Raw genomic sequence first — 15165 nt, 5'->3', positions numbered from 1 at the left:
TCTCACCCGGGGAACGACGCGCGAAGCTGCGTATTGTCCGTCGGCAGTCGCGTCGAAAAAGGCGAAATAAAGACACAAATACTAAATATATACAAGAAATATCGCGCGCAGAAGAAAATAGGGACACTTGGAAGCAATAAAAAATAGACTGGAATAGATAAAATAGGTAACGGAATCGAAAAACAGAGGATTAAGAGGATGCAAGCAACAAGGCAATGCGATCTCAAGGCAGAGCGGCTGGATGCGAGGGACTGTCTCTCCCACAATTCCTCGCGCGCGGGCCGGGGAGCATGGGAAAATCGCAAATCGTCTATTAACTCTTTGTCGGAGTGCATTCTTGCCTTGGAGAGGTGTCCCGTGCTTCATTCCGTCTCTCTAATTGGCTCACGAGGGCATAGCCTTCGCCCTTTACGAAAAATGTTGACACGGAGTGTAGCAAAAAAGAAAAGCTAGTCAAAACGGTCAAAGCGCTACATGTTTAATTAATCGTAAAGGATGAAGCAATAAAACCAGGAAACGCAGTCTTTGCGGTCCCCGAGAGATACTATGTCCACTGACAAATACAAGACATATGTGGTGTCATCTATTTTATTTGGTGGCAACTAAAGTCATCAACCACAACACAACCTCCAAGAAGGCGGCCACACTAGCCCATTCAGAGACTATCGGCCCTAATGCAGTCTTCGGCCGTTATGCTCTATTCGGCTTCAAAGCCACCCCGGTCCTTCTACTCCCGTCGGCCATAATGCACTCTCGGCCGTGATGCGATTATCGGCCGAAACGACAGTGACCCGAGCAAGAGGGGAGTCCCTCCTTTCCGTCTCCTTGAACTGTTTGGTACAATGCGGTCTTTGTGAGTTGAGGAGGAAACCTATGAAGGAAGATGTTGAATTCCAAAAAACGGCGCTGCTCCGATGGAACTTGCTATGTCATGACTACGTACCAAGTTCCCCAACGTTGCTAGATTACCTCCAAAATAGGTTCCACATGCATCCACCAGGTGCATATTGAAAGAACGTTTAATAAGGTTTAAAATTAGTTTCCTTTTGCCTTTCAACGAAAGACTGGTATTTTTGGGGTTATGCTGCAACATGCTATACATTAAAGCTAAAAAATTAGCCCTGAAATTTCCCCTACCCCTTTGGGCAGCAGGACATATTAGACCCACATTATCACATAGAGCAAATAACTCGCTAGAGAGCTGTGTTTGCCAAACGGGTTAAAGTTCGCTAAAGTTATTCCGATTCATAAGGGTGGTTGCCAAAAAAGTCTCGAAAATTGTAGGCCGATTTCAGTCCTGAGAATATTTTCTAAAATATTTGAGACCATCATAAAAGAACTCCAGGAATTTTTTTAACAAATCACCAAGTAATGTCTGCGCAATAGGTTACCGAGAAGGAATATCAACAAACAGGAAAAACCCTACCGGAGATTAACGAGATTTTTCAGGCCTATTATTAGACCTGAGAAAAACCTTCGACACTGTTTAGCACAATTTTTTATTCAGAAAATGAAAACGTTATGATATCAGCGGTGTAGCACACGCTTTATTAATTAAGCTATATAACTGCTAGTCTGCAATATGGAAAAAATTAATAAACATTATTCAAATACGCTAGAAACGCGTTATGAAGTCCTACTGGGTTCTATACTGGGCTTATTACTTTTCATTATTTATATTTCTAACATCACGAGCATACCCTGCTCCCCAGATATAATAATGTATGGGGATGATAGTAAAGTTTTATTAGAGGACAAACACCTGAAAGTCTCGAAGGAACCGCGAACACTTATCAGGTAACGCTCTCTGCCAATCTATACACTACAAAATCTTCATCATTCAATTGTTCCGCACGCTCTTCCCACTTCAGTCAATTTCTGCCCCTGCATGTTTATAAACCCGATATTGAGCTGCATCTTTTTCCTTCTACTGGAAGGCTTCCCCCACCCTTCGTATTTGCAGCTGGAACCTCAGCTCCCGGGGGGCTCCGCCGGCTCCTAAAAAAAACATTTGCTATACAGTCCATTCTCCGCCCCACCCCGATCTTCGTCAGCTCGCCATAGCTGATGCCGGCTCGGCTGAACGTTGGAGTCAGACTCTCCTGGTATACACCAACTCATGTTTACAAACAAACCGCAGCGCCCCTAGCGGACGCCACCGGTGCCGCGTATGCGTGATGGAGTGTAGGAAAGAAACTCGCCGTCACCCATTAAGAAACCATTAAAATGCGATGTTGTTGGTGTCGGCGTGAGTCCCCTTGCGATTTTTCGCGTTCGAATTGTTAATTCTACGTCTTCCCGGCAATGTCTTACTACCTGAGTGGCCTCAGCGAAATTACCTAGGCTCGTTACACCGCAAAAATTCGCGTGAATAATGTGACATGCGGCGATTCATTCCGCGTGGACGCCGCAAAATCTACGCTAAAACCTGATTCGCATGACGAGATTTCGCTCGCAATTTTCAGTCGCGACGTCGCTCGGGCTGCAAAAGCGTGAACCGTAGCTGAGATGGTCGACGTGGATACTGAAAATCGCAAGCAGAATCGGACCAAGTGAATCAGGCATAACAAGTCGGTGATGGCCACTGGTAACAATGATCAACATCTGCTTGTATCTACTGCTTACATCGAGCCTGCTTACCAACCTTCAAACTTAAGTCTTTTGAGGCTTGCACTTACTTCTTATCGCAAGTACCGGTCAAACATTTGGTCTACGGGCCGGTGTCGTCTAAAAGAGCAGACGACAAGCAGAAACGTTTGCAAGAGCAGACGACAGCTCAAACGATCATGCGGCCGCTTGAACTTGAAGGCGCACTGAACGAAGTCCGCAAGTGGTCCGTACAACTTGACGGTTTTCCGGCGTTCATGTTGGAACAAAACAAATAAATCTAACGGCCACAAATATCCGTGAATTCAACCCGAAGTGCTTCCCGCCCAAGCAGTAGTGGTCCGACGGCGTCTGGTTTTCCCTTTTCACGGCACATTTCCACGTCCTCGGACGAACCGAGCGCATGAAAACGGAACTTCAAACTTTTCTCGGCTCTTTTGGTACAGCCCCAGTCCCGGCGTTTTGACGAGAAGGCAGGCTTTCGTCTCGTTCCTTTCAAAACAACGCAGGAATACACGTCTCACATGGGTACATCCGCCCACAGCCCAGAACGGAAGTGCGTCCGACGCGCCACCACCGCGCCATGACGTAACAGAGATGAGACCTTTGCAAAAAGAGCGCTCTGGCCGCCGCCATTTTGCGAATCGAGCGACCTCTACCAGCCAGAAATTTCTGACACCCGCCCGAGCTGTGGAAACCCGGTCAGCATGACTCCCCACCTGCATTGTGCATTTGGAGTTCGCCGACTTTTCTTGGAAGTTTTTACTTTATTTGCCTGCTTAGGATGCTTACCCTTTGCGTGTTAACTTCAACAGTGAGAACCAGGGAATAGGAAGTTTTCGTAGACCGCGTTTCACCCTACGCTAAGCCCTCCGCAACAAAGAGGTCGCTACCGTGCCTGCGCGCCGGTAGCCTTGACTGCAAAGTTCCGGGTATCGTAGCAGGTTGCGGTGAGCGTTGCGGGACGGCGAAAACGGTCTACGAAAACTCCCTAGGAAACAAACGAGAAGAGGGAAGGGAACATCAAGCAGCCCGCGACGTTCTTGGAGGATTATTTCCGGAACAAAGCCATCCCGGCTATGTTCCGGGTCTTTGCAAAAAATAGCTGATAAGGTCGGGTACAATATATGTTGTTCGATTGATGAGACTCGTTGAGTTTCATGTTGTGGGCGAGGAATATCGATGGAGTTCGGATATACTGTGCGGTCAAATATTTTTGACGGTTAAGACCTTCGTAGATTGACACGGCTGAGTGTACGATTCCGTAAAAAGATAAGCATAAAATTAAACAAACATTCCAGTTGCATTTGTTCTGTCGCGCGCGGACTCACCAAAACAGCTTTCATTTTTTTTGTTTTTGTTCCCAAAAATAGTAGAATTTATGCTTAAAAACACCGAGAAATTCTATTCGCGATGGAACACAATGTGAAAAATAGAACGCAGCAATTTAGCCTCCACCAGCGTCCGGAAATGCGCCCACGCAATCTGCCACAGCCCACTGACTAGAAAACCAGCCCAGCGCAGTCGGGCAACACTGACGTAACCTCCCAAAACAAGGGACGCGTGCTGTTTATCGCTTCGTTCGAGACTGCCGCTGGAAAGGTCTATGCCACCCAGTTCACATTCATGACCTCATATCGGTTCTTAGAGCTCATCTTTTGGAGGTCTTGTTAGCCTCCTGAACTGCCATCTTTGTACCTACTCTCCTGGGCTCCTGAACTCCGGGATAGCGCACATTAGAATGTGCACCACGCAGAGATTATGAACCTCAACTGCTTCACTCCCCCCTCGGCCCAGCGTTCGATCCTGCTGTTTCGCCGCCATGGACGCCTGCGATGCTAACACTTTTCTAATTTGTTGTGGGCACAAGTTCGCCCCATTAAACATTTAGTTTTCTTCCGTTTTCGTCGCCTCATCATCTGTCATTCATGACAAGATATCATCCAATTTTTCGACAACAATTACACCACTAAAAGTTTGCGCCTTAAAATCGAGACCATCTTTAACGAGAAGTCATAACAGACGCCTTGCTCCTGTACTATATATAATTCTGGAACCTAACATATTTCCTGCCCAATAAAATTCGTGTCCTAGCCAATTTTTTTGCTGACAGCAGGTAAATCACGAGCATGCCAATAAAATCTAATCTTTTCGCCAGTGCGCGTCACCGCCAATGGCCAGCGCTAGTGAAGCACTTATTATCGCGGAAGATTGGTGGAGCTATCTAGAAAGTATCGTAGCAGCAAATATTGTCAGAATAGGTATGATTCGGGCCGGAGCTGTCCTTATGGCGCATTCTCACTGGAAGCGGATCCGCGTTCGCGAAGCGGTCGCGGATGCGGTTCGCGAACAACCTCGTTCAGACACACTGTGAGGCGGTTTCTCGGCGATCACGCGTGATCTCTTGAGACTTGCGTTTGGCAACCCTGTTTTACAATCCAAAGTCCACTTTGACTCAAGGTCCAAAGCCAAACTTTTGCTATTTTCGCACTCGGAATATTTTTCTCCGGGATGTTCGCACGCATCACGAGTTCAGGCAGCGAAAAAAGAAGCATGGACCCGCCAAACTCGCCTGTGATTCCCTTGACTTCGCCCACAAGCAAAGCCCAGCTAGGCGCACCTTGCTGACTCAGAACAGGATGCCCCTGACCTTTTTTTCCGAATTGTACCCTTCCCGCATGAATAGCTGACCTTGTTTTCGGGATAGACGGCCAGTTTTCCCCCCTCGTTGTTGTTCGCTCTTATCATTTTCGAAGTTGTGAGCGGTGGGGCGGACCGTGGTGCCGGGGAATGTGTTCGGTGCTAGCCGGTCGTGGCTTCGTTGGTCGCGGACTCTCCTCTCGTCACTCGCTCGTCGATCGAGTCTACTGTTTGTTTGACATTAAGCTCCAATAAACGCCGTATGGATTACCTCTGCATTGTCTGGTACGTACTCTTGATTCCTTGAGTAGGTTCCCTTTATTTATTTTATTAGTAGTAAACGTTACAGGTCGAGCTAGCGCAGGTACCCGGACCGTCCGCGGTAGTGCGTTGGCTACGCAAGCAAACTCGCGACATCTCTATCGGCCTTCGTGGTGGTCATGCACGGTGTCGAAAGCTTTGAATAGCTCACGCGACTATCTTAGTGGGTAGAAAAGCTGACATTTCGGTCCATCAGGGGCGGGCTCCGACGTTCTACAGGCAGAGATTAAGAAGGCAGCGAGCTTGGGCTGTGGCACCCGGAATAATAAAGAAATTCTTACCTCAACCAAATCACCGGTGAGAAGCCCGTTAAAATTACGGGTCAATACTTTTCGCGGCGGATTCAAGTGACGGACGTGAACATCAAGTTTCTCCGTTGATTTGTCGAAAGCTAAAACTACAGCGCTAGGACTACAGCGCCTTGGACGCCTCACCAGCGACAGGTGCCATCTTGTTTCGAAAGTCACTGACGTCACGTCAGCTTCGCGTTGTGATTGGTTCCCGCTTTGCGGTTCGTGAAAGCGGTTGGGAGAAATCGGTCCCGATGCGGTTGGCAAAAACGCGCTCCAACCGCTCGATCCCGCTTTGCGGTTGAGAACCCGCAGATCCACTTTACGTTTGCGGATCCGCTTCCAGTGTGAACGCGCCATTTGAACGATCCCGGCACGTTACGGAAGCCAAAGCTCGGCGAGGCCGGCCATTGTGATGCCGGTGCCGATAAGACTTTCGTTATGTATCTTTTGCTTGAATTCGTAAGAGATGTTCTGATGATCGTGTCTTTACTCTAGAAACAAAAAGTAGAACATTTTATTTTAAACAGTTATTTTAACTGAAAAGTGTGAATATTCTGCATTTACATAACTTTAAAAAACAACTATTTGCTACGGTTTTAACGGTGTCCATTGACGCGCATCTCAACTGGGGTTGTTGGGCCTTTGAACCGTGTAACCCCGGACATATTAGTTGAGGTCATTGACAGTTGGCAGATATCAACGATCGTTGGCTTAATGACAGTTGAGAGCTCTAGTGTAGTTATGGTATGAGTAAGTATACAAGACGCTAGGCCATGAGCCATGACCAGCTGGACAAACACACAATACGATTTGGCTCATAATGTTTATTATTACGTCCAAAATACGGAATTCACCTCAGGGCTGGAGCAAAGCCGACTTACTCTCGTGATTAATATAGTCCAACAAAGTATCCGTTCAACCACACAAGCAGTGCAAGACGAGGCCGACATAATGGTAGGGAAAGAAACTCGGGTAACAGGCATTCGCTCGGAATGACGAATGGGTTTCAGTAGGGACGCGGTTGTTGGAGAAGTTTTCTTGCACCGGTTCGAAATCCTGTGCTTTCTGTAAAAATGTTCAAAGTGCCCGCCAGGCCTCGGTGTCACATGCCCAGGGACAGACCAGGTTGTCTTGGGGCCTACACATGCTCGTGAACTGTACTTGCGGATCCACGATTGGATGGGCATGGGAGGTCACTGCTTGGGCGCTATTAGTGAGACCTGGATCCTGATGAGGATGGAGGCTGTTCATTCTAAGTGAAAAGCGCCGCTGAACTCCGACTGGCTGAGGGATCGGATGGCCTTGCGCTTGTCTCGGGTTCCGATTCCGCGGGGGCCCGAAGGTTAAAATGAGGTCATTCTTGCTGCGCGTGTCGCTATAAGAAAAAAAAATTGATACGGCGATCAATGGGATTCAACCGATGCAAATGCGTGAACATTAGTTCTTCCGGCGACGGCCGGCACAGCGACAATCCAGCTCGCCCGCACTCCCAAGGGAATTTAACCGCGCCACGGTGCCTCGAGCTAACTGGCTCCGTGCCAGCTATGCGACGCTCCTATTGGTCCGAAGTAACGACGTCAGACGGGTCACCCTGTCCCTCTCGCGCTCGTCCAATCTCTAAACACGATACCCTGTCTCTCCGACGCGACGTCATGCATCGCCTTGACAAACCCACTGACTGATACCGGCGGGTCTTCGAGGAAAAGAGCGTTCTAATGCTCACGTATTAACTCCTTGCCTACTAATGACAAGTTACTCGTGCCACCCTCTACGGACCATGAAGCCGAAGCACGAGTGTCACTCGCGTTTTGGTTTCAGCGCTCAGCGCTTTTTCAGCGCGCTCTCTGGCAGATCACAAAACTGACCCTCTTGCTCCTTTTACCTTGCGTAGTCTGCTCGTTTGACAGGAAGGAAACGCTCAATTTAGCCAAGAAAACAAAATGCAGGCGCTCGTGAGAATTTCCGCAAAAACAACAGGGCTATGGATCGGATGTCCCCTTTAGCTGACAAAAAAACACAAAACCTTCTTTTTGGAAGTGATTAAAGGGGCCCTCCGGAGCTTTCTGCGATCGTCTGTTTATGTTGTTATATTGCGTAGTAGGTGCAAGTTAATATGTATACAAACTTTTAGATTACAAAACCTGTTATTAAGCAGATGGCAGAAGAAATATATCGGGACTATTTTCTCTTGGAAGACAATCCCCCATTCCCTGCCCATCGCTAAAACTTGACCAATGCAAATGCTGCATCTCCCGGTGAATGCGAACATTATTGCAACACTTTTTAAGCTTGTTGTAAATTAGAGTTTGAGAAAAACGTAAACGGATTGTGGTGCGGGAGACATAGTCCGAAATTATCGCTCCTAAACCAGCGAACTATGTTTTCTCCCCGCAAGCTTGTTGCTAGGGGGTGATGCGTCGGCGCGTCGGCTCGTCTGCTTCCCGGGCCGTCTGCAGGCGTGCGTTTGCGGGACAGGTGATCCTTCTTCCCGTGTATCCCGACTCCGAAGCCAGCTTTGCAATCCTTCCACGTCAACGAGTCAAACTTTACCTTGTCATCTGTGGGATGCGACTGCGTATTGCAGTAGCAGCACGACGGTGCGGTGCGACGAACGACGACTGCCGAGCACAAAGTCCGGGCTCCTTGACGACGGTCCGCGCGCGTTCGAGATTCCTCCGCGGGTCGGCGGTCGGCCGCGGTGGTGACGCGCAGTTACGCCGGAATCCTTCGCTTGCTATTGGCTGACGCGTAAAGAGATGCCCCTCCCGGGGTCATCTCAGAAAGGGGGGCGTGCCGGGGACTTTGATAGCAATTTTAATAGGGAAATCCGCCGCGCATGACCGTAATTTTATGATTTTTAGGATCCTTAGGGCCTGTAGATTGAGTTACCGCCATAAATAGACCATCGCAGAACGCTCCGGAGGGCCCCTTTAATGCTCAGGCGTACGTGACGACGAATTCGTCAGCCTTTCCGATTTTTAGGAACCAGACGATTGTTTGATGGGCAGAGACAGGAGTGATGAAAGCGATGTGAATCCCACAAGCAATATTCCGTCTACTTCGGTATCTGCAAATCGGTGCGAATCAGACCAGGAGTATTGATTTAGAACAATAGACGCAGCAGGGACGCCAAAATAAAATCGTAACTTACGTCTTCATCTCGTATCTTCTTCCAAGAAGGAAATCTTTGGTTAAAGTCCCCATGTTGTTCAGTACCTGGAAAAGGCAGAAGCCGGAATACATTACATACTGACTGAGCCATACTAATCCCATGACTGGACTCCGCTTGTGACATCAAGCGATACTGCAAGAAATGCGAGGCCATTGTGTTCCGCAACGACCATCAAGATTTGTCCCGGTCTTACATACTGGCAGTAACTTCGGCGCAGAGAGAGCAACTGAACTCACATCGCTCTTGAGAGAAACAGCCAGGAGCTCGCTTTCTTTCAGAGCGATGCAAACAGCTGGAGAAGTAGAGAGTGATCCTCCAACTCCAGATGCCATGATCCTCAGCGTAGGTAGATACTCGCAGTTGGATGTCAGAGTCATCTGTAAACACACCGTCGTCGTAAACTCCAGCTCGTGTTGCTGCGGATACGCCGAACGCTAAGGTCAGAAGATGTCCCCCGAGTTTTAGTGACACTCTAAAGAATGGCTGCGCACAAAACATCGAAGAGCCAATCTCTGCGATCTACGAAATCAACTCAGCGAATAATGAGGCGCAGCGTCCGTTTAGACCTAGAAATGAAATCTGCGCTGTGGCGTTACGATGGCTGCCAAGTTCGGAGAAACTAAATCCAGGAAAATTTGTAAGCCGGGGGAGGGGGAGGGGGGGGGGGGAGGTTGAAGAGTTTATACATAAATATCGAGAACCAATTTACATGAAGCAACTTCATTGCACTTATATCGCACTGCTCATGCTAGCGAGATACAGCTGGGACTCGTTATCATTGCAGCCGTTTGTTGCAACGTCAAAGACTCCTTGTTTAAATGCAGGGAGATATTTCTGCCAATCGTACAACCGTTTAAATTGTTCAAAATTGTAGAGTGTTTCGGGTAATACAGGACATTTAGCAGGTATGCATTACGTGATGCAAGGCGCATTGCTTGCATTGCGTGATGCCAGATGCAGGCTCAATTTTGAGGTCGAAACAGGAGTTCCGCCTCAGCATTTGCTGACCTCATTTCGTAGATCGCAGAGATTTGTTCTTCGACTGTTTTGCGGGTAAGTAGGCCTACAGTTATTTTTAGAAGAATGGTGAGCGATGGGAGATTCTCCTAAACCATAAGAAGGACACACCACCCAGTTTCAAACAAGGAAATAAAGGTCATAAAAAAGGCAACTCAAGCGAAGCGGATGTCCTGCAGCTATATTTCTGGCTTATTTATCAGACTCATAGGCCACGCTGCGATATAGAAAATAAGAGAACTTTCGCCCCGCCGAAAGCGTTCGTCGATAAGCAGTTTGATTCGGCGAAACTTTTAACAAATAGCAGGTTACAAAAATTATCTATGGTAATATGATATGAAAAGAAAAATGAAAGCCGTTTACAACTCCCTGTAACGCTGAATTTGAGCGCAGCTCTTGAGGAGGAGGAGGGAAGGGTACTGGGGGGATCAGTTGACCTCGGAAGGGGGGGTCACGTGACCTCGGGGGTCACGTGACCTGGGAGATCACGTGACATCGGGGGGAGGGGTCACGTGACCTGGGGGGTCACGTGACGACGTCATCAGACGTCGATGACGTCATCAGTGACGTCACTGATGACGTCATCAGTGACGTCACTGATGACGTCATCAGTCATCATGACGATGACGATGCGGATGCCAATGACGTAATCGGCATCCGCATCGTCATCGTCATTATCACTGATGACGTCATCGTCACGTGACCCCCCAGGTCACGTGAACCCCCCAAGGTCCTCCCGAGGTCCTCCCGAAGGAGCCCGAGGTCCTCCCGAGGTCCTCCCGAAGGAACCCGAGGCCCTTCCGAGGTTCTCCCGAAGGAACCCGAGGTCCTTCCGAGGTCCTCCCGAAGAAACCCGAGGTGCTTCCGAGGTCCTGCCGAAGGAACCCGAGGTCCTGGGGGGGGGGGGGGGGTCACGTGACGATGACGTCATCAGTGATGATGACGATGACGATGCGGATGAAGATGAAGTCATTGGCATCCGCATCGCCATCGTCATCGTCACTGATGACGTCATCGTCACGGCTCCCGAAGGAACCCGAGGTCCTCCCGAGGTCCTCCCGAAGGAGCCCGAAGTCCTCCCGAAGGAACCCGAGGTCCTTCCGAGGTCCTACCGAAGGAACCCGAGGTCCTGGGGGGTCACGTGGCGATGACGTCATCAGTGATGATGACGATGACGATGCGGATGCCGATGAAGTCATTGGCATCCGCATCGCCATCGTCATCGTCACGTGACCCCCCCCCCCCCCCCCCTAGGTCCTCCCGAAGGAACCCGAGGTCCTCCCGAAGGACCTCGGGTTCATTCGGGAGGGCCTCGGGAGGACCTCGGGTTCCTTCGGGAAAATTTACCCATAATGCACCGCGCGGTTACGGCGACGGCGACGCCGCTCAAGCCGGAAACGGGCGCCTAAGAGCTGCGCTCTAATATCTCTTACAGTTTGCATACGCAACACAGTTGGAAATATTAACAATTGTGGAAAATATTAAATCCAATCGACGCAACACCACTCACCCCGCTGTTCTGAAGTCCTCCGTTGACTGTTGACGCGAGGTTGAAGTAGAGGACCCTCTTCATCCAGTCAAGGCCCTCCAGGTGAATGGGACGTGGCATGTAGTACGGCTCTGGGGGAAAACTGGTGCTTAATTATATTATTTCATGTCTGCAATTCACTAGAGTGCCTCATACGAGTGGTGTGTTAGGCTGCTTGGTGTTGCATTTTAAAACGGTAACACCGCGCAGAAATACACAGGCAGGGAAGATGTACACGCACGGAGCGCTGACTTTCAACTGTTTAATTTCTGAAAAAAGGCGCCCACCGTCGCGCCCATTTACATCCAATCAAATGACATCACATACGTCAGATCCTATCAACTGACCATTGTGTCGAAAACTGCTGATGAAAGCAAGTTAACAGTAAAATAAACAAATAGACGGAATGCTGACCACCTATCGTCATACTTCAAAATAAAAAACGGATTTGCTGTCTCTCTAGTCATCTTTTGGAGATGCTTCGCTAGAATGTCAGTATTGATTAAAAAAAGAGTGCACCGCACTTACCACAGTGCACCGCTAAGTTTCCTGACGGTGATGACCTCACCGAGCACGCATGCTCCCGCGATCTGTCGTTTACACAATGGCCTGTTTTGCCGATGTATACCTTCTTACACTTCAGCGGAATGCAAGCGAGAGTGGACAGAGGTGGGACCCATATCCCCGGATGTGTTATACAGCATAAGAACAAATTTGTGCTTGTGTAGATGGAGTAGTTTATTGTATTTCGCTGAACTGTAAGAAGGTATACATCGGCCAAACAGCCGTTGTGTAAACGACAGACTGCGGGAGCATGCGTGCTCGGTAAGGTCATCACCGTCAGGAAACTTCCCGGTGCACTGCGACAGGTGCGGGTGCATTCCTGTTTTAATCAATACTAAGGTTCTGGCGAAGCATCGTGTAAAGATTACTAGAGAAATTGCGGAAGCGTTTTTTTTTTATTTCTAGGTACAAAAATAGGTCGGTCAGCTTGCCCTCCATTTGTTTATTTGACTTTGAAGTTGCGTTTATCAGCAGTCTTCGATACAATGGTCAGTTGACATGATGTGACGAAAGTGATGTAATTTGATTGGATGTATGTGGGCACGACGGTGGGCGTCTTTTTTCAGAGATAAAACAATTGACTGTCTGCGCTCCATGTGTGTACATCTTCCCTGTCCGTGTCTTTTTGCGCTGTTTTTACACTTTTAAAATGCCTAACGCGTTTACACATTCGAGGTTGGGGCAAAAGCGTCTATCGTATAAGGTGAGCGAATGGGCAGTTTATTGTTGCTAAACGCTGCAAAACACGAAACGAGAAGGGAAAGGTCACAAAACAGTCCCTCTTAATATAATTTAAAACTTTTAGAGAACCCTTTTATAATTCGGTTTACATAATGCATAAAGCGAACCTCCAGGGCAGCTTAGAAATTGTCTGTCTCGTCTGCTCACCCATAAGGCTATAAAATAAATAAGAAACTAGAATTATTGAACTACCAAGTAAAAAAGACAATGTTTTGCCAATTAAAAGAGATGTCAATTGGTTACATATGACCAACGATTATAAAGCAAACATCTGAAGTTGAATTCTTTCGTTGTAAAAAGAAAGTGAAAATCTAAATTTCGCACATACTCTTACGAAACAGGTCCTTATAGCTGAGAATCCGACCGGAGATAAAAAATAAGGAAGGAAAAAAAAAAAACTCACCGGTAAAATTCCGAATCCTCTCGTTCGCATCAGTGAACATTTCGCTGAATTCCAAGGCTAAGAGGCACCTCCAGTCTTGCAGCAGCCCCCTGACAACCATGTGGCGGCATGGAAACCTGCTGAGCAAATGCAAAAGGGTGTCGATAACTAATACACCTGATGTCTGTAGGACCGTTAGTCGAAACACAATTCGTCACAGGGTCATTAGCAGCAGGCAATTGGTGACATAGCGTAATTCGCACCTATAATAATTCGTCACACAAATGGGCGAAATGCGCTAGGTTAATTTTATTTTTGTACTTCATCGAGCCTCTTGCTCCAGAATAAGCAATCATGAGCCAGGCTCTTCCTTCACTGGTACACCTTTGTATCGTATGTAAAAAAGCTGGCTGGAATGCCACCTCCCTCGTTTCCGTGACGTTGAGGCCAACGCGCCGATGGGGTCTTGCCTTTCTGTACAAATTTGCTTTATCTTTCGACTTTGACCTAGCATTGTGGAAGCCAGGAGAGGGAGACTAGAGTTTTCCCCCTCCGATGGAAACAAAGACGACTTTCGGGAATTAGCTTCCCCCTCCGGTGGATACAAAGGCTGCTTTCAGGGGCTCGGTTCCCCCCCCCCCCCCCCCCCCCCCCCCCCCAATGAATACAAAGGTCGCTTTACTAGAAGGTGAGATCGGAGGCAAGTTGGCATCACTCTGTAGCCAATATCTATCCATTGAAGCGGAACAAAAAGCGTTTCCATTTAACTCTTCTTTCGACTGCGGAGGGATTTGAAACCGGCGCATCACGCTTGTGGGAAGAGCTTCTCCTGCCTTCTTAACTTGTAACCGACTACAGTCATAACTGTTTCAATAGGCACTACAAGTTGTATTTATTTTAAGAAAAAACAAAACTTTTTTGCATCACAAAAAAACTAAATATTAATATTAAGTCTGGTAACATTGTATTTTTGCCGAATCATCGCCAAATCTTTAGAAAAGTTCGGCAAAAGTTGCGCCGAATTTTCGATTCAGCAAATGTTCGGCCCATCAGTAGTAAAATATGCGACCGAGGGGGGGGGGGGGGGGGGGGGGATGGGGAGGGTCTGGTTTGCCCCCCACACAAAAACAAGTTGTTACGTCACTGATCCCACGGGTACTTCGAACGGCTCGGTTGTAACGCGCTGACGCTATTGACACCACCACAACGCTTAAAACGCCACCAAGGGAAAAGCTCATAACCACGCCAGCCTTGCTACGTCACGAATGCGGGGAATCTTTTCTTCCTGTTTTTGTTTGCGCCGGATATCCCATGACGCATCGCGCTCTCCGTTCGCTTCTCTTCGAGCGCTTGCTCCAGTGCACCGTTTGGAACGGAAAATATGTCCAGACGTTCAAAATACAAACGTGCGATTATCATTTACTGATATTATGTGCCATGCTTGACTCATTTCCGAACGAAATGTGAATACTTTAAATTACTTCATTTGCCCGAGCACATAAATTTCGCGATTTTCGCGAATCACCTACGATTCACGAAAAATAGGTCCCGCGAACAATTCGGGTAAGATGTAAACACATTGGAATCTATATTGAGATCGCACCGTGTCGCGAAATTAGAACCCGCGAATTATTCCAAAACTTCAGCTTTGACTAAATCGCGAAATATTGAGCCCGCGAAAAATACGTCGTTTAAGTAGTTCAATTTTTGTTTCCGCGCCCCTTTATGGGGTGACCTGGCGAAATTGAGAAAATCTAAAATAGTTGGGTGTTGGTTCAAAATATCTGGTATCCGAAAACTTAGCTTCTGATCTCCATAATTTGTCCGAGAACGAGATTTCATTATTACATTTTGTCTTAAATTGTACGGGTCAATTTTCACAGGGTACTTTGCATAGAAC

Source organism: Ixodes scapularis, unplaced genomic scaffold (assembly GCF_016920785.2).
Source record: "Ixodes scapularis isolate PalLabHiFi unplaced genomic scaffold, ASM1692078v2 PGA_scaffold7__128_contigs__length_106722199, whole genome shotgun sequence".
Taxonomy (NCBI): domain Eukaryota; kingdom Metazoa; phylum Arthropoda; class Arachnida; order Ixodida; family Ixodidae; genus Ixodes; species Ixodes scapularis.
This window is presented reverse-complemented; position numbering follows the sequence as displayed.